Source organism: Giraffa tippelskirchi, chromosome 8, assembly GCF_054371585.1.
Source record: "Giraffa tippelskirchi isolate mGirTip1 chromosome 8, T2T-mGirTip1v1.2.pri, whole genome shotgun sequence".
Classification (NCBI taxonomy): Eukaryota; Metazoa; Chordata; class Mammalia; order Artiodactyla; family Giraffidae; genus Giraffa; species Giraffa tippelskirchi.
Window position 1 is genome coordinate 161,899,808 of NC_137282.1, and position 18,667 is coordinate 161,918,474.

The following is an 18,667-nucleotide window of genomic DNA, read 5'->3' on the forward strand; positions in this document are numbered from 1 at the left end:
TTTACTTTCCTTTTTTAAATATTTATTTATGTATGTGTTTGGTTGTGCCAGATCTGAGTTGTGCTGTGTCTTAGTTGCAACATGTGGGATCTAGTTCCCTGACCAGGAATCAAACCCAGTCCCCCTGCATTGGGAACGCAGAGTCTTAGCCACTGGACCACCAGGGAAGTCCCCTACTTTTCATTTTTTAAATCAAATGCATTCCCCAGATAAGACACTTAGAGGCAAAAAGGAGGTTCCTCTCCTCATTCTGCTCTCCTGGCTCTAACTCTCACTTTCCACGTAAGATCCCAGTGCCGCCTTCCAGAATTCTCTGTGCGTCCGAGGTGGGGAGTCATGGGCGCGCGCCCTCTTTAGCTGCTGGTGGTGCTCCGCAGTGTGACTGTGTTGTCATTTGTCTGGCCCCTTCCTGCTTACATGACATGGGTCTCACAGTTTGCCATTATGAGCAGGGCCAGAGTAGACATCCTAGCACCTGCGTCTTTATTTAGGACAAAGTCTGAGGAAGTGAGCTTTGAAAATGTAGACCTTCCATCTGCACGCTGCCCAGCAGCTCACTGTTCCAGCAGCCCCATCCTTACCCTCACCCTCACCCTCAGCCTTGAGAACATCAAACGTTTTCATCTTTATCAATCCAGTTTGTGAAAGACAGTATCTCCTTAGTTATGGGTCAAGCTGCTGCTGCTGCTGCTAAGTCGCTTCAGTCGTGTCGGACTTTGTGCGACCCCATAGACAGCAGCCCACCAGGCTCCCCCGTCCCTGGGATTCTCCAGGCAAGAACACTGGAGTGGGTTGCCATTGCCTTCTCCGATGGGTCAAGTTAAGGATATTTTATGTATGTTAACCATTTATTTCTCTTCTATATTAATCAGTCTTATTGTTTATTTTTGTATTTGTCACAAATATGTGTTTCCCGTTTGTTATTTGTTTTTTACTTTGTTCACCACGTCTTTACACAGAAGATTTTAATTTCTGTGTAGTTACATGCTGTTTCATCGCCCCTGTATTTACATCATGCCCAATTCCCAACCCAGGATTATAAAAGTTCTCTTGTACTTTCTTCTGGTGCTTCTATAGATGCTTTTTTATTTTTAACTTTTGATGTACTGAGAATTTATCTTGGCCTAAGAATGGACTTTTTCCAAAATGATAACCCTTTATCCCAGTACTGTTTATTGACGAAGTAGACATTTCTGTCTCCGTGGAACTTGTCAGGCGAGAAGATCCTCCGAGCCTCCCTTTACCTGGTGAAGAAGCAGTTATGGTTCTGCTTTGGCTCAGGCCTCGTGTCCTTCCCGGGAGCCTGCTGCTTTAGGCCTGGCTGTGCAAGGCAGTCCATCGTGCTGCTTCCAGAACACCCTGGACTTCCTTGCCTCCTCCCACAGCTTTCACAGCTCGCCCGCCCCGCAGGCTGGACCCCAGCTGTCTGGAGCAACTCCTCTAGAGGCCCGGGTTCCTCCCCGCCAGGAGCCCCGGTCCGCCTGCCCTCATCCGAGCACCTCAGTGCGTCTGACCCCCGGGGCCGTGCTGGAGGCCGCTCCTCCGAGCCCCTGCCCCTCCTCCTTCCCACAGCCCTGCTCTTCCTGGGATCCCCGGGCCCCTGACCCCTGAGGACGACTCGCAGGTATGTCTTCAGTGGTTACACGCTCCTGAGCACAGGCAGTGCGTTGAGGGTGCCTGCTGTGAGCCCTGAGCTGCTGCTCCCCAGCCTGGGGCCTTGGGAGCTGCTGCTTGTCTCAGCCTCCTTGTGGCTCTGTCTGCCTTGCTGGACCCTGGGTTTCCACGGTGGAGACTGGAGACAGCATATTTTATATTAGACTAGAGTTTGCCTTACCGAGGGCCTCCCTGTCGAGTATTAGACTATGGACTTCGTATGGCTCATCTCTGACAAAGGAGTTATATGTTTGGATTCACTTTTTATTTCGACCCAGAGAAATCTGAACCAAAACCCACCCCTTCCCAGTATCTATTGGTATGTCTCCAGTACTCTCTAAAAGGGAGGCTGTGTTCTCGGGAAATCCTCTTTGCAGCCATTCTCCCTGCCGGGGCCCTTGCCCTCCACCATGCCAGCTCCCCGGCTCAGTCAGCCCCCTCATGCCAGATTCTCCCAGGCCCTAGGAGCTCGAGGTGGTCAGACAGACTCTGCCCCCAGCAGCTGGTGGGGGGACTGTTGCAATGAGGGACACATGGCAGGAGGGGGGTGGGGGGACAAAGCTCCCGGAAGCACCAGCCAAGGAGCACGTGGGTGCTGCCCAGTGAGGCCCCGGGCGCCGGTGCGGGGACAAGCCGGGGGCTCCTGGGAGCTCGCATCCCACGCGTGGGCTTTGTCCTGAGGGCGGGCCCTGAGGCCCAGCTGAGCTGGGACAGGACTGGCTGTTCGGTGCACTCGGGCAGCCCCCTGCCGCCCTCTGGAAGCACGGGGGAGCGGAGGCTGTCTCTTTACCGCGAGACCTTGGGCGCCTGGTCCACGGTGCACGCTCAGCGGGGCTGGTGGGCAAACGAGTGTGTATTAATAGAATGCAGGGGATGTGATCCAAGGGTCTCCTTTTCCTTAAAAAAGCACGAACTCAAGAACTAATTATACCTTGTTTATTTTCTTTACAGAATCAGACCCATTTTCCAAACACCAGATGGCTTAAATTAATTTGTTAAAATAGTAGTAAGGTTGATCCTTATAAAATATAAGCAAGTCCTTTTTGTTTTTGCAGGGTTTTTACAGCAGCTCCACAGAGTAAAATCAAGCCTTAATAGAAGCAGAAACACCAGGTTGTCTAATATCTGTTGGCTTCTAAGAGGGAAAAATAAAAATGAAACTTTTTTCCTTTAAAGAAAAAAAGGAAAGAGGAGAGAATATCCAGTTATAACTTTGACCCCTTTATGGTAAAAAGCCACTCACATCCTGCTTTAGTCTTCGAAATTTGCTTATTTTAATACACCGCCCCTACAGTGTGGACATGTAAGAGCGTATATGCAAGGATTTCCCTGGTGGTCCAGTGGTTCAGACGTCTCACTCCCCACACAGGGGCACAGGTTTGATCCCTAGTCAACAGGGCTAAGATCCCACATACCACACAGCCAAATAAATAAAGTACTCGAATTAAAATTCAAAAAGGCTATACACGAAAAAGCGTTTGTCTTCAACGCAGGCCAGTCTGAGGACAAAAAAAATGGATGAGATTACCCACTCAGTCCCTTCTAAGTAAGTAAGACTTTAGGTTATTATTCTTAACAACCCAAGCAGAGCTTTAAACAAGATCCAGGCTTTCTTAGTCTCCAGATTTGTTTTCCTGCCTCCTGTTTATTTCTTCTCTCGCAGTCAGAAGATGAGAAATGACCACTTCTAACTACACACTTGATTTAGCAGCTCTGAAGAGAGAGAAGGGGGCGGGGGGGAGACGCGAGCTCTGGCACGCAGCTCGGGACAGAAGACTCTACGGGCCGAGCAGGGTCACTCCAGCACCGAGGATCTCTCAGCGTCATCCTAGTGTACACGTTGACCCCTTGTTTTCTTTTTTCCTTTGTCTGCACCAAGCAGCATGTGGGATCTTAGTTCCCCAACCAAGAATTGAACCTGCGCCCCTTACACTGAAAGCGTAGGGACTTAACCACTGGACCATCAGGACGTCCCTGTTGATCTTGGATAGGAAGCTTTTCTTTACTATATAATAGCTCCAAATATAATAATAATAATAATAATTGCTACCATTCCTTCTGCTTCTTACATACCTGTGTAGCCTGTTTTCACTGAGGCTGAAAAGGAGTGGTGGATGCCACCCACAGCTGAGCGTCAAGCCCCCAGCCCAGCGGCGGTGAGAGTGCTGTCGGGTGGGACACACGGGGAGCCCTCATCCGTGCATCCCGGGAAAGGGGGCCTGCAGAGCAGCATCTTGGCTGCGCTCAGCTGCATCCATTGGCCCTTAGGCCCTGGATTTCCAGCTAGAGGCCCGGTTCGCAGACGCCTTTCTGAATCAGTACACGTGTAGACCGAGCCAGGGAGAAAGGGAGGGAGGAGGAGAAGCCTTCAGTACTGAACTAAGACGTGTCCCAGGCATTCGCCCTTCAGGTCGCAGATTTACACTTTCATTATAGTTTCTACAACTGTGTGTGGCAAATACTAGATCAGAAAAATAAAACATAATGTGCAGACTAAATCTTCCTACAGTAAAAATCTCTGTAACATAGAATATTCCCCACTGTCAGGTTATGGCCTCCTTGAAAACGGATGCATTTTAACTAAAGAATATAGACGGTCCATCGATGTGGGGCAAAGTGCGACCTGACTGGTAATAGAAGCTGGTTACTGTGCTCTGCGCACGGTCGGAAGAACCTAAACCGAGATCCCTGGGCGGGGCCACGTCCTTCATACGCGTGCTGGGCTTGCAGCTCTGACAGGACGTCCTGGACAGACCTGTGGCACCAGCCACCCTCCCGACGAAAGAGAAGTGCAGGGCACGCTTGTGAGGGGGGAGCCTTTACTGTCCAGGGCTTACAGCCACGGACAAGTTTATTCTCGGTTTAGTCATCACTTCATTAGTCTTACACACTGGTAATTGAAACTTGAAAATGGATTTTTGCTAAACATTTGCACATTGATTAAAAGCTAAATTATATTTCCTCAACCAAATTAAAAACCAGTTTTCAGCCTCATATAGGGGCTTCTCTTAAATTCTCCAAACACCTTAAAAAGTAGCAAACACAACACAGAAAATAGTTCTTACAGAACCTGTTACTATACTTACTACAGTTACTAAACCTGTTATAAAATACCAACAGTTTTGTTTTGACTCAAATCTTCATTATTTCTACACAGCATCCTAGGGTTTCAGAATGTCACATTAATTATTACCTTTCTCAGTTTTAATAATAAGAATCTACTACTGCTACTACTAAGTCGCTTCAGTCGTGTCCAACTCTGTGCGACCCCATAGACAGCAGCCCACCAGGCTCCGCCGTCCCTGGGATTCTCCAGGCAAGAACACTGGAGTGGGTTGCTATTTCCGTTTCCAGTGCATGAAAGGGAAAAGCGAAAGTGAAGTCGCTCAGTCGTGTCCGACTCTTAGCAACCCCATGGACTGTAGCCTACCAGGCTCCTCCGTCCATGGGATTTTCCAGGCAGGAGTACTGGAGTGGGGTGCCATTGCCTTCTGCGAATAATAAGAATACCTGAGTTTTAATAATAAAAACAATACCCTGCCCATTCAGGGTACTGGTCACCAATCTGAGCTGCCTTGTTGTGGGTAAAGTTCACTTGTTGCTTCAGTGCAGCTGTGTGAGAGGGTGTGTGTGTGTGTGTGTGTGTGTGTGTGTGTGTCTGTTGCTTCGCTCAGTGGGAATGCTGTTAGCAACAGGGAACCAAGAGGATCCACATGAAGCAAGAAATGTCCTCTGGGAGATGCCGGCCAGCTTGGTATTGTCTAGGTTAACCCAGCAAAGAGGTGAAAATGCAGACCTAGAGCTCAGAGGCCTCTTGGGGCAGGAGGCCTGAGTTTGGAAGGCATCTGATAAGAGGTGAAACCCTGAGACTGGGCCATGTTGCCTCGAGGGAGCAGGCAGAACAAGACGAGGCCAGGCGGAGCCTGGGGGAGAGTCTGGGCATGATGTGTTCCCATGTCCCGCGCTCAGAGCAGTAAGAGGCCTCCGGGAGGAGGCGGCGGGAGGCCACTGGGAACTGCAGGAGCAGCTTCGCGGGAGGTAAGGGGATAGGCAGGGCCGACAAGGGCCAGAGGCAGAGGCACCGAGGTGGAGGAGAAGGCGGGCAGTGAGGGCAGAAGGGGCCGCGCTGCCGTTCGAGAGTCTGGGGAGCAGGAGACGGGTCCCTCCAGAGTTTCTGTGAGGATGCAAGGGTTTTATTATATTTGCTGACAAGAAGGAGGGAGCCAGTGCAGAAGAAAGTGTCAGCTGCGCATGGAAGAGGAGAAGGAACTGAATGGAGCAGGGTCCTGGAGCAGCCGGGGGAAACTTTTCCTGAAGGAGCCTCACATGCCGCTGGAGAAGCGGCGAGACTAGAGGAGACTGAAAGACGTGCAGGACAATCCAAGGCGAAGAAGCTGAGGGTCACGTGTTCTTTTTCCTACTTTGTCATTCGTCTTCAGAAAAACAAAACATAATTATATGGGCAATGCCAAAGAATGTTCAAACTACCGCACAGTTGCACTCATCTCACACACTCGCAAAGTAATGCTCAAAATTCTCCAAGCCAGGCTTCAACAGCACGTGAACCAAGAACTTCCAGATGTTCAAGCTGGATTTAGAAAAGACGGAGGAACCAGAGATCGAATTGCCAACATCCATTGGATCATCGAAAAAGCTAGAGAATTTCAGAAAGACATCTACTTCTGTTTCATTGACTACACTGAAACCTTTGACTGCATGGATCACAACAAACTGTGGAAAATTCTTAGAGAGATGGGAATACCAGACCACCTTAGCCATCTCCTGAGAAACCTGTATGCAGGTCAAGAAGCAACAGTTAGAACTGGACATGGAACAACGGACTGGTTCAACATTGGGGAAGGAGTATGTCAAGGCTGTATATTGTCACCTTGCTTATTTAACTTATATGCAGAGATGACTTAGTAAAGAATCTGCCTGCAATGTGGGAGACCTGGGTTCAGTCCCTGGGTTGGGAAGATCCCCTGGAGGAGGGCATGGCAGCCTGCTCCCGTATTCTTGTCTGGAGAATCCCCATGAACGGAGGAGCCTGGCGGGCGACAGTCCACGGGGTCGCGAAGAGTCAGACACGACTGAGCGACTGAGCACAGCACAGCAGCAGAGTGCGTCCTGTAGGACGTGGGGCTGGATGGAGCCCGGCTGGGGGCAAGACTGTGGGGAGGGGTGTCAGAGCCTCAGATACGCAGATGACACCGCCCTAGGGCAGAAAGGGAAGAGGAATTAAAGAGCCTCTTGGTGAAGGGGAAAGAGGAGAGTGAGAAAGCTGGCTTAAAGCTCAACATTCAGAAAACTAAGATCGTGCATCTGGTCCCATCACTTCATGGCAAATAGATGGGGAAACAGTGGAAACAGTGACAGACTTTATTTTCTTGGGCTCCAAAATCACTGTAGATGGTGACTGCAGCCATGAAATTAAAAGACGCTTGCTCCTTGGATGAAAAGCAAAGACAAATCTAGACAGTGTATTAAAAAGCAGAGACATTACTTTGCCGCCTACAAAGGTCCGTATAATGAACGCTATGGTTTTTCCAGTAGTCATGTATGGGTGTGAGAGCTGGACAGTAAAAAAGGCTGAGCACCGAAAAATTAATGCCTTCAAACTCTGGTGCTGCAGAGACTCTTGAGAGTCCCTTGGACAGCAAGATCAAACCAGTTAATCCTAAAGGAAATCAACCCTGAATATTCATTGGGATGACTGATGTTGAAGGTAAAGCTCCAATACTTTGGCCACCTGATAACGAAGAACCGATTCATTGGAAAAGACCCTGATTCTGGGAAAGATCAAGGGCAGGAGGAGAAGGGGGTGACGGAGGATGAGATGGTTGGATGGCATTGCCAACTTAATGGACATGAGTTTGAGCAAACTCTGGGAGATAGTGAAGGACAGGGAAGCCTGATGTGCTGCAGTTCATGGGGTAGCAAAGAGTTGGACACGCCTGAGCAACTGAACAACAATGTAATGACATCAACTGTTTCTTTTATACTTTTGTTTTTCTTAGCATGAAAATTCATTCATCTTACGTGGTCTCAATTCTTTCAAGAAATTTAAAAAGCAGATCTCTCTGTGCACAGTTTGGATTGTAGGACCATGATGTGATGCTTGAGAAAAGTTGGAAAGGCTCTGTTATAGTACATTGAGAGAATGTGAGGGGGTGCGTTGAAAATAGGTACAAGGATAACTGCAGAGATGACAAATTTAATGTCGAATAGCACACTTCAGAATCAGAAAGGGAAGGAGGTTGGTGCCATCTTCCCCAGGCTGGGCTCGGCAGGGAGAAGGCAGTGCGGACGGCAGGTGAAGCAGGAGTGCCCACACTGGCATCACCACGGTGACCCTGTCACCAGGGTCCATCTGGGCAGAGCAGCCCTGAGGTGGGAGTACAGCTGGGCTGTGGGAACAGAAGGGGCCGCTCAGCAGGAGGCGGCACTGAAGAGGGAGGGCAAGCTCGGGGTGACGGTGGAGAAAAGCAGGATGGAGCTGCATCAAGTCTGGGGCCTGGAGCTGCCGGTGAGGTCTGAGGGCAGAGGGCATTAGGGAGACAGGTTAGAGTGGGGTGTGTGTGAGCCAGGGTGATAGCACTGGCCGTGATGGACACTGCCAGGCCTGCAGATGCCTCAGAGGAGTGAGGAGACAGGGAGCCAAGTGGGCCCCCTGGACAGTGGCAGAGGGCAGTCAGGATGCAGGTACAGCTCTGGGAGGAAGTCGGGACTGTCCCTGCATACTCCTGCCCCGTGGTACACAGTGCCACTGGGAAGTGAGGTGAGTGGGCGCCGTAAACCTCATGATGCAGAGCTTCTGGGGCCCTGGGCCCACAGGCCCTTACAGCCATGAGTAGCCGTCTGCAGGAAGACCCTGGCCTTCTCAGCTTAACCCAGTAAGCTGCTCTGCTTATGTAGCTGAGTCGTCATTTGTGGCTTTGTGTTGAGACTTAGCTCGTGTGTTTCTACCTAAGAACCTGTGCTGTGAGGCTGGTAGTAAAGGAAGCTGATGAGCCTGTGTGGCTGGCGTGATAAGACTTCATCTGGTGTAGTCACATGTCCTGTGATTAAGCTAAGTAAGACATTAATGGTCAACAGAGCCATAGCAGCAGCGTGCCGCAGGTACGATGCAGCACAGTGTTATAAAATTCACCATGCACGGCTGTTCTTCCAAAAATTTAAACCTGGAAATACCATACGATCTAGCACTTCCACTTCTGGTTCAGTGCCCAGAAGACTTGAGAGCAGAGACAGGAAGAGCTGTCGATGCCCGTGTTCATAGCATCATCCTTCGCAGTAGCCAAAAGGTGGAAAGTTTAAATGATAAATTTTAGGTATAACCACAATTTTATAAATATAGAATAAATTCTTCTAAATAAATGGCATACATGGTAGATTTTACATATATTATATATCACAATAAAGGAAAAACCAACTTAGACCCTGACTTTGAGTTACCAAGGCCTTTTCACTCCTTTTTTTCAAGTATGCATTAGTTCTTGTTGAGAAAAAAAGCCAAGAAGAGCAGATCTGTGTATCGTTTTTAAATCACGAATGTATAACCATGGATGCATGCATGTTTGTGTCCACAGATGCAAATATGTGCTTTATTCCACTTCCTCTCAGCACATGTGAGCTGCCAGTGATTGACTCCCTTGAGGAAAAGGGATTCTGTTTTAACCCTTTGCAGCAGGGAGGTACAACCAGAGGAAGCTCTTTCAGCCCCACCCATTTTATTCATTTCTTCTCTTCTCTCTGGGTCAGAAAAGGTAACTGCAGAAAGCCTCTTAAAGCCAGGACGCCATATGAGTGCACGGCTGGGAGGCGACGGGCGCTGGGCCTCCAGCTTCCCCACCCCGAGCAGGGTTGAGGCCTGATGCCCCTGGACAGGCCTCCAGGGCCAAGGGCGGAGGCAGCGACCTCACCCTTCCTTCTGCTGGGGAAACACTCTGAAAAGGAAACCTCCACTTCATCCATCACCTTTCAGTCACACTGGTGATCCCCGCGCGGTCCCCGGGCAGAGCATCGCCCCACCGCACCCTCAGAGCCGGCCACGCTTTCTGTCGGAAGCTCTGCCTTTTGAGGAAGTTCCGCAGAGGAATCCTGAAGGGTGGTCTTGAAGACCCACACGTGGAGCTCTCCATCCAAGCGTTGCTCTGAAACGACTCGCCCGGAGGGGCCTGTTGGCTCCAGAAAGCTTCCTTCTGCAGAACTGCCTTCAGTTCCAGTTTCCCAGGCTCCTGAGAAAACTGAGTAGTGTCTCGGCTTCTTTCTTCATCCTTGACTCTGAAGCATTTAACTGTTTCCAAAAGGTAAATCTGCCCCCAGAGGATGGCTCTCTGCCGACAAAGACGACGTGCAAAAGAGCCCTGAGCTAACTCATTCAGTCAACACTGAGCACCTGCTGGACACCAGGGACAGGAGGTGAGACCCTTCCCTTCCTCGCTGTCAAGCTGCTGATCATCTTAGCGGAAGACAGACGCTCTCACAAACCATTACATATGCAGTGAACAGCGGTGTCGGGTGTGGTCAAGCAGGGGCCCAGGAGAGGAGTGGCTTTCAGAAGGGTTTTGAACAGAGACATCGTCCCAGAATGCAGTATCCTCTCCCCGAGTGACAGTCCTAAGGAAGGTGTGAGGACTCTTCATTTCCTGACAATCACTTCCCATCTCTTTACAAATGCATCTGACCTGCATGGGTGCTCAGTCTCGTCTGACACTCTGCAACCCATGGACTGTCGCCCGCCAGGCTCATCTGTCCATGGGATTCTCTAGTCAAGAGTACTGGAGTGGGTTGCCATTTCCTCCTCCAGGGGATCTTCCCAGCCCAGGGGTCTAACCGATGTCTCCTACATTACAGGTGGATTCTTCACCACTGAGCCACCTGGGAAGCCCCACTTGACCTGGGATATTTGCAATTACAGGGAACAGATAACTGCTATTGTGTGATGACCTGGCCTTGAGCCCCACAGACTGATCAAAGAAGATACATTATAGCATCTTAGAGCTCTAGCTAGATTTTATATTTTTATTAGTCACTTAAATAACTGGGTGCCATAAGGACATGTTTGACAGCTGTGGCTAAAACGAATGAAGAAAAGACTCAATAAAATATTGCTTAAGTAAGAACAGTAAGGCAGAAACAGCATGCCCTAGCAAGACTACACGGAAGGGTGGATCTTGAGGTAAACTTAACAAGCGTCCTTCACTTGGGTGGTAATTGTGTTGGCATCAGAGAGCTTCTGTATCCCTGAATCATTCTCTTAAAGAGGCAGTTGGGGGACTTCCCTGGTGGTCCAGTGGTTAAGGCTCTGGGCTCCCAATGCAGGGTCATGGGTTTGATCCCTGTTTGGGGATCTCACGTGCCACACAGCACGGCTAAAAAAAAAGACGGTTGGTACTTAAAAGGAATCATCTTGGAGGACAGGACAGGGAGGGTTTTGTGGTCAGGCGATTTAGTTCCAAGCAAGAACACGCTTTACTAGGAAAACTTCTTTCTCTGCTCCTTAAGAATACATCAGCTGTGCCATTTAAGGAAACCCTTAAGAAGGTATATTAACTAGCAGAGAAATACGAAGTTGAAAAATTTCTAAACTCCTCTGAAAATGCTACTGAAGTTGGCATTTCAGTAGCGGCCACACCTGTCAGGCACACAGCTCTCCAACACACGAAGGCGTGGAGATCTCAGTAGTCCTCCTGCAGTAATCAAATTAACACTTCTCCACGTTTCTCCTTCATGTTGCCATTCTGAAGGTTTACACACATTTGTGGCATTTACACATTTGTGGCATTTACACAGTAGGGGATATTTAAGACAGTTCCCAGGGCCCTAAACAAAATGAGTGCTACTGTGGTGTGTCATCTGCAGCGCTAAAGAAGCATATGCCCATGTACAGCCCTCTTGGATGTGACTGTGAAGGGCAGCTGGGGAAACACACAGGAGGTTCCAGGCATCACCCCTCTGTCCCTGTACCTACGCAGACCAAGTCATTCTCCCACCCTTGGGAATCTGAGATCTGTATTCAGACCAGGCCTTTGAGCCACTGCGAGATAGGTAATCGGCTAACGTCATCCTTGTTTTCAGCGTGAAGATGGAAACCTCGTTTTCAGGAGAAAATCTGTCAGATCATAACACAAGCAAACTTCCTCTGGTGCTTCAGCCCTTAGGCACGGAACAGCCAGGATTGGTTTCTAAACCGCGCTGCTTAGAGTGAAGACGGACCACCACCCGCGTAACCTCCTTCCCATCGGTTCCTGAGAAGAGAGGAACATAGAGCAGACTGCTGAGTGTTCAGTTTACAGTCTGGGATGCAGCTCAGAACCCACCAGAGGCTCGCTGATGGTCAGGCCTATAGCACAAAAGAAGCCGGGGCAGCGATTTTCCCAGTGGTCCCCAGGCCCCGTTCCCAAGATCTGTGGCCCTCACCAGAACTGACCTGTGGAAAACAGCCACCATTCTGACTGTACTCGCCGCCCCTGTGACTCGGGAATTCCGATAGCATGTAGTGCAGATGGCGTGTCTGCCCCATGACGCCAGCCCCAGTGGGAAAGGTTAAACAGCTGCGGATGGCGCAGGGGGCTGGACGTGGGCTCACCTGGAGGCTTCTTCCCCCGGGACCAGCCACGCCCCTTAAACAGAACAGCTCCCTGTGGGCTCACCACGAGGCCGGGCGCCCTGCCCTGGCTCCACTTCTTAGGCCGTGCTCAGAGCCGCAGAGAACAGGACACAGCGGCCTGGCCTCTGAGGACCTCGCCTTGCTTTGGCCAGCCTCCGTTGGGCACAAGTTCAGATTCAAGGGGCGGGGACATGCCCCTCCCTTAATTCTCAGTGGCAGGAGTGTCACAGAATCGGTGGCCTTGTTTTAAAACAACCCCAGGCCTTTGAATCGCAGACAGCCCTTCGTGCTGGAATCCTCGGAAGAATTGTGTTCTAATTGTAGTCTGATTCTCCCCACCGCCCAGCTCTAGGACGAGAGCCTGGAGCTCCACCTGCAGCTCGTGGGCTCAGGCGGAGACAAGAAGGGGGTGTTGGTGAAAGGAAAGGTTCAGGCGGCAGTCTCCTCGGCTGGTTGGGGAGCTGCTACCTTTTGAGGGACAGCTGTTAGTTCCAGCTGAAGGTGCCATAAAGTCTGCATTTTCAGATCCTCCCATTTAAATGGGAGATTGGTTTTTTTTCGTGTTGATTCACCCTGTTTTAAACACATGCTACGGGCCGGCCAAACCGTTTGGCTGCATTTAATTTTAACCTCTGGATCCTCCAGAGTTCCGGCTTGAGCTCTTGTCTGCACTGGCTGTGAACCCCTCGTAAAGGCCCAGAGCTCGCTGGACAAGGCAGTACCCAAGGTCACACATCACATCACGCACAGAGGTCACACTGGCTTCTGCAGTGCCCCTCTTTCAGATACTGCAAACTTGACAGTGTGGTTGCAAAGCCTCTGGCTGAGAGTGTGGGTCCTTCTCAGTGAGCAGAAGGCCTCCTTCCTCCGCCTGGGCCAGCGGCGCACCCAGGGCAGCAGCTCAGTGTGTGGTGTTCATGACCCCAGTTGGCTGAGAAGCACACCATGCTGGATAAAACTGACGGGGGAGGATTGGCTTGTGTTTTATATTCTGAGCTCTTCTCAATATTTGTTAGAATTTAACCTTGTCCTAAGCATATCTGTTTGAAATAGGGGCAGGAAAAATACATGCATGTTTATATATATATACTTCAGTTTAATATTTGGGACCTTATAATGACTAGTTATCACTATAATGACAAATTTTAAAGTGTAGGAAAAGAGACCAGGTAAAGGTTTCAGGACTCTCGAGCTGAAGTTTGTTTCTCTTCCTGCCGTCCTTGAAGCAATCATTGGCTGAGTTTCTAGATGACCCCCTCCCCACCCGAGAAGTGGCCTAGGGGCGCTGGCCACACGGCGAGAAGCATGGCAAACCACCTTCATTTTCCTTTTTGTAACTTGGGTTTGTGGCAGCTGTCCTGTGCAGGCTAAGTCTCTCGGGTTCTATCAGTTATCCCCTCTGGGGGAGCCAGACATGGGGAGAGATGGATATCCGCCTCCTGTTAACAACAATAGTTGGCTTTAAAGGGGACACTGCCCTTAGTACCTTGGCTGGGGCCCTGGAGCGGGTGAGACTGGTTGTTGTACTCTTGGTGGTGGTAAAATTTTAATGATTGTTTTCAATATGCTGTAGAGCTTTCCTCCTTCCCCGTAAAGATGATGAGGTCTAAACTCAGGCAGCTGCTTGTGGGAGACTCTTTACTTCTCCTTTAGCCTCCCTTTTACAAAAGAGAGAGAGAAAAAAGCACAGAAATCAGAGAGACTCTCCTCTGGAAAACCTCGGGTCTCACAGTAGAGCTCTTGAGGGGCAGGGCATTGGGCATCCTGGGTCCCAGTTCTCCCCTTACAGACCCTGGCGGCGGTCACGCGGCTTCCTCTTTGGACCCCCACATGCCCCCACCTCGGCACAGCACCTTCCATCTGTAGTTTCTCTACTTCATGGAACCCGGGCCTGCCGGGATCTGCCTGCCACCCCTGGGACAGCTTCCTGCTGAAAGCAGCTCTGGAAGCGGACTGCTGGGTTTCGAGAGCTAGCTCCTTGCTTTACGATCTGCCTCTTCACCAGATGGATTTCTCTCTGGCGTATGTGCGTAAATGTGAGCCCTGCACTCAGAAAAACTGACCATGGAAGGTGACTAGCCTACAGTAAGCACTCAGTAAAGAGTAAATTTATAAATTAAAAAAGCTTGAAATAGCTATGGGTTTTCCAGTGGTCATGTACATATGTGAGAGTTGGACCACAAAGAAGGCTGAGTGCCAAAGAATTGATGCTTTTGAATCGTGCTGGAGAAGGCTCTTGAGAGTCCCTTGGACAGCAAGGAGATCCAACCAATCAATCCTAAAGGAAATCAACCCTGAATATTCATTGGCAGGACTGATGCTGAAGCTGAAGCTCCAATATTTTAGCCACCTGATGTGAAGAGCCAACTCCCTGGAAAAGACCCTGATGCTGAGAAAGATTGAAGGCAGGAGGAGAAGCGGGCAACAGAGGATGAGATGGTTGGATGGCATCACCGACTGAATGGACATGAGATTGAACAAATCCCAGGAGATGGCGAAAGACAAGCAAGCCTGGTGTGCTGCACTCTATGGGGTCACAAAGAATTTTACATGACTTAGCAACTAAACAACAAAATATATATAATTGAAGGGAAGGGTTATATTTATTAAGATCACTTGTAACTCTCAAGTGCAACATCTGTGATGAGGCTGACTGTTTGTGTTCTGTGACTGATTCAGACTTGTGATGCCTTAGCCCTCCCTGTCTTGGGTGCTTACCCAATTGTGCTGCACAGAGGTGGGAACCCTGTGCCAGCTCAGGGAGCATCTCAGAGGCCCTTGTAGAAGAAGGTTCCAGCTCTCTGAGCAATGTCTAGGAGAGTGTAGCTCCACAAAGAGTATGTGGCAGTGTTGGTACTTCTAACTGCTATGCCATATGAAAAAAACGTGTAGTGGCACAAATCACTAGAAATTTCATTATGTCTCTGGCAAATTGATATTGAAAGAAAGGGCAGATGGTTGAAAACAGCCATAAAATATTCCATTACATGTCTGTGCAAACCATTAGACAGTAGTTAGAGGTGTTATTAATGGATCGGATTCATTTGGGGAGTCATGTGTCTGTAATGCACATTAAAACAATGATGCTTCTGGTGTTTTAATGTAATCAGGGCCAAAGACAAACATATCTTCCCGTGTAATTAGAAAACAGATTTATGGACAGTGAAGGAGCTGCTGTGCGGGCAGCTCCAGTCATCTGGGAGGTGATCGCGTGATCTAACACTGAGGAGGGGGTGTGACGGGGCTGCAGTCCTGGAGCTCACAGAAGCAGTGCGCCGTGCGTTCTTGATACGTTCCGAGGGGACGGGGAAGAGGGCAAATTATTATTTCTGAAGACCATCAAAGCCCATTTTTTAAAACCCATCAATAACTAACCGATTTGTGAACTATGAATAAGTAATTTGAGCCTCGTGCAGGCTTCAGCGTGTCCTTGAGAATTAATACAGACGTCAGCGTTTTGACTTTGTGAGCACGAGAGTGATGGTGGTGTGTGCTCTGTGAGTGACAGTCTCGGTGTATCTATGAGACGACGGGGAGCCTTTTAGGCCAGGGGCAGCCCCATGCTGTGGTCCCCACCATGCAGAGCAGGGCGCATAGCCGTGCGGGTCCAAATGTCAGCATCACGGGGTGATCAGTGCTTGGGGAGTGAGGCTTCCTTGGGGCACCCCACACTGAGAAACAGGAGGGGGCCGTGGAATCAGTCCTGCCTCAGAGCAAAGGACCGGAGGTGAGGGCAGGGCTGGGATCCCTGCTCTGAGGGTCCGGGCCTCCTCTCCCTCAGTGTGTCTGCCCAGCCTTGCCTCTGCACTTCCTTTTTCCACACGCTCTGAACTTGCTGCCCTTCAGGCCGCTCCTCCGCACAGGGCCAGCCCGAGTGTCAGCCTGCTTTCCCAGAACGTGGGAGTGCGTGGGGTGTAGCACATTTTCACCTGTCACCTTTTCCACCCACTGCCAACCTGTGGCTTCCAGGTGGGCCTGTACGCACAGTCAGTAGGTTGCCAGAGCCCCTCGGGGAGTGGGCAGGTGTGACTTTCCTACAGTACGCGACCAGGAGCTGCTGGTGCTGGCAGAGGTCCTGGCCGGGGGGTCCTCACAGTACATCTGTGGGCTCCGTCCCAGTGGCGTGGTGCTTCGTGTGTCCTGGACTAGAGACTGATCACGTCTCAGCGAGTTCCCCCCACCGTCCCCTAAGGAAAGGACCTCTCCCTTCTGGTGACACAGCAGAGTGAGGGCAGGATTATAAATGAAGAATGAAAGTGGGATCCGTTGGACTCACAAGCAACTGTGAACATTTTACTGGTTTGAGATAACTTTAATTACTTATGCAAATAAATGTGAGATTGAATCCAGAAGTCAAATCTATTTAGTTAGCAAAAACAAAACAAAACAAAAATATCCCAACAAAGACAAGCCCAGGACCAGTTGGCTTCTCTGGTGAATTTTACCCTGCCCTTTAAAAGAAGGGCATTAAAAGAAGAATTAATGCCAATCCTTCTCAAACTCTTCCAAAATTTGAAGAAGATAGACACTCCCAAGTTCATGTTACAAGACCAGTGTTACTCTGATGCCAAAGCCCGATGAGGATATTGGTTCATCAGACCAGCATCCCTGGTGAAGGTGAATGTGAAGATTCTCATTAAAACGCTAGCAAACCAAACTCAGCAGCACATTAAAAGGATCATTCACCGTGATCAAGTGGGATCTTTTTCAAGGATGCAAGGATGGTTCACCGTATACAAGCCAATCAATATGATACCTCACGTTACTATTAACAGAAAGAAAGAAAAAAAAATCTTCATGTCAAGAAACACAAAAAAAGCATTTAACAAAACTCAGCATCTGTTCATGATAGAAATTTAACAGATTAGGCATAGAAGGAACACACTTCAGCATGATAAGATACATGTGATAAGCCCGCTGTGAACGTCACACTCAGTGGAGAAAGTTTGAAATCTTTTCCTTTAAGATCAGGAGCAAGACAAGGGTGCCCACTCACACCGTCCTTTTCAGCCCAGCAGTAGAAACTCTCGCCAGTGCGATCACAATGACACTTCGCCCCTAAACTTTTCAGCATGTCTCCTAAGAACACCTGGGCCTCCCAGGTGGCTCAGATGGTAAAGACTCTGCCTGCAGTGCGGGAGTCTGGGGTTCGATCCCTTGGTCGGGAAGATCCCCTGGAGAAGGGCATGGCAACCCACTCCAGTATTCTTGCCTGGAGAATCCCATGGACGGAGGAGCCTGGTAGGCCACAGCCCATGGGGTAGCAAAGAGTCAGACACAACTGAGCGACTTCACTTTCCTAAGAACGCGCACGTTCTCCGCCATAGGCACAGTGCCAGCGTCACACTTGAGACGGTTACCGAGGGTGCAGCGACGGTACCCACTGGCGTGACACCCAGTCCGGCACCACGCTCCGCCACACCCCTCCCGCCCCTCCCGTTCAGGATCCAGGATCAGGTCCCGGCTGGGACCCTAGTGCCCTCTATGCCTCCCCAGCTCCTGTGGTCTTCCGTGAGGCCGAGCCGGCCATCCTGAACGGCGTCCTGCAGTCTGGACTCATTTCTAGGTCCAGGGGAGCATCTCCGTCAGGGAGGCTGTGTGCTTCTCACCTCCCCACCTCCATGGCGGGGCCCACACCCTGTGCCTGTCCCACTCTCGGGGGCGCGGTGGCTCGTCTGTCTGAGACCCTTCTTCCCATAGTGAGGCAGTGGTGTCTGAGCCTCAAGAGGTGGTTTCCTGTCCTGCAGCCCCTTTTGATCCAGGCTGAGCCCTCGGGCGCGGACCCTGCCTGAGGTCGCCTGCATCAGTGGTCACACAGGCGACCTCTGGACGACCTGGCCCTCCCTCTTCCCCCCTGCTTTCTGAGCATCACCGCACACGCTGATGCTTTCACACTCACGGCACCGTGGCCTGACCGCCGTGTCCTGAGCGCTCACACGGCCCCGCCCGTTGTCGGGAGCCCTGTCTGGCCAGGCGCTCCTCCCGGTGACGGGCGCCCGCTGCTCTCTGGGCACGGCCTTGCGCTCTGACATGGGAACATGGCGCAGTTAGTAACACCTGTTATTTTTTAGCCATGGCTGTGTCTTATCAGGAGGGCCAGCTGTTTCTGAAAAGCAAACAAAAACTATATGCTCCATTCATAGCTAAAAATAAAAAATGCAATGTATTTCTCCAGCAATGGATGTCTGGATCAAAGCCCAGCAATGAATAACCCCTTCCTCTCGAGGAAGAGTAGGTCATTAAGAAATCTCTGACTCGGCATTGCTAGCGTGTGTCAAGCATTTCCAGGACAGCAGAGAAAGGCGGGTGAGGTGTGTGTGACTCGGGATACAGGACACTCACCGACGACACTCAGATAAGATCCAGGGCGTGCCCAGCACCGTGCAGGTAGATATCAGAGGA

General features: G+C 50.3%; 1 protein-coding gene and 1 long non-coding RNA gene across 5 annotated transcripts in view; one reads left to right on the forward strand and one right to left on the reverse strand.

Moving 5' to 3' along the window:
• LYRM4 (LYR motif containing 4) overlaps positions 1 to 18,667 on the forward strand; it is a 124,136-nt gene that overhangs the window by 42,491 nt on the left and 62,978 nt on the right. The gene's annotated exons all lie outside the window — the stretch shown is intronic.
• LOC145517871 (uncharacterized) lies at positions 9,031 to 12,415 on the reverse strand. The gene is made up of 2 exons (XR_014062422.1): positions 12,086 to 12,415; positions 9,031 to 11,903 (listed from the first exon to the last, which is right to left on the reverse strand). It is a non-coding gene; the product is annotated as an uncharacterized LOC145517871 (long non-coding RNA).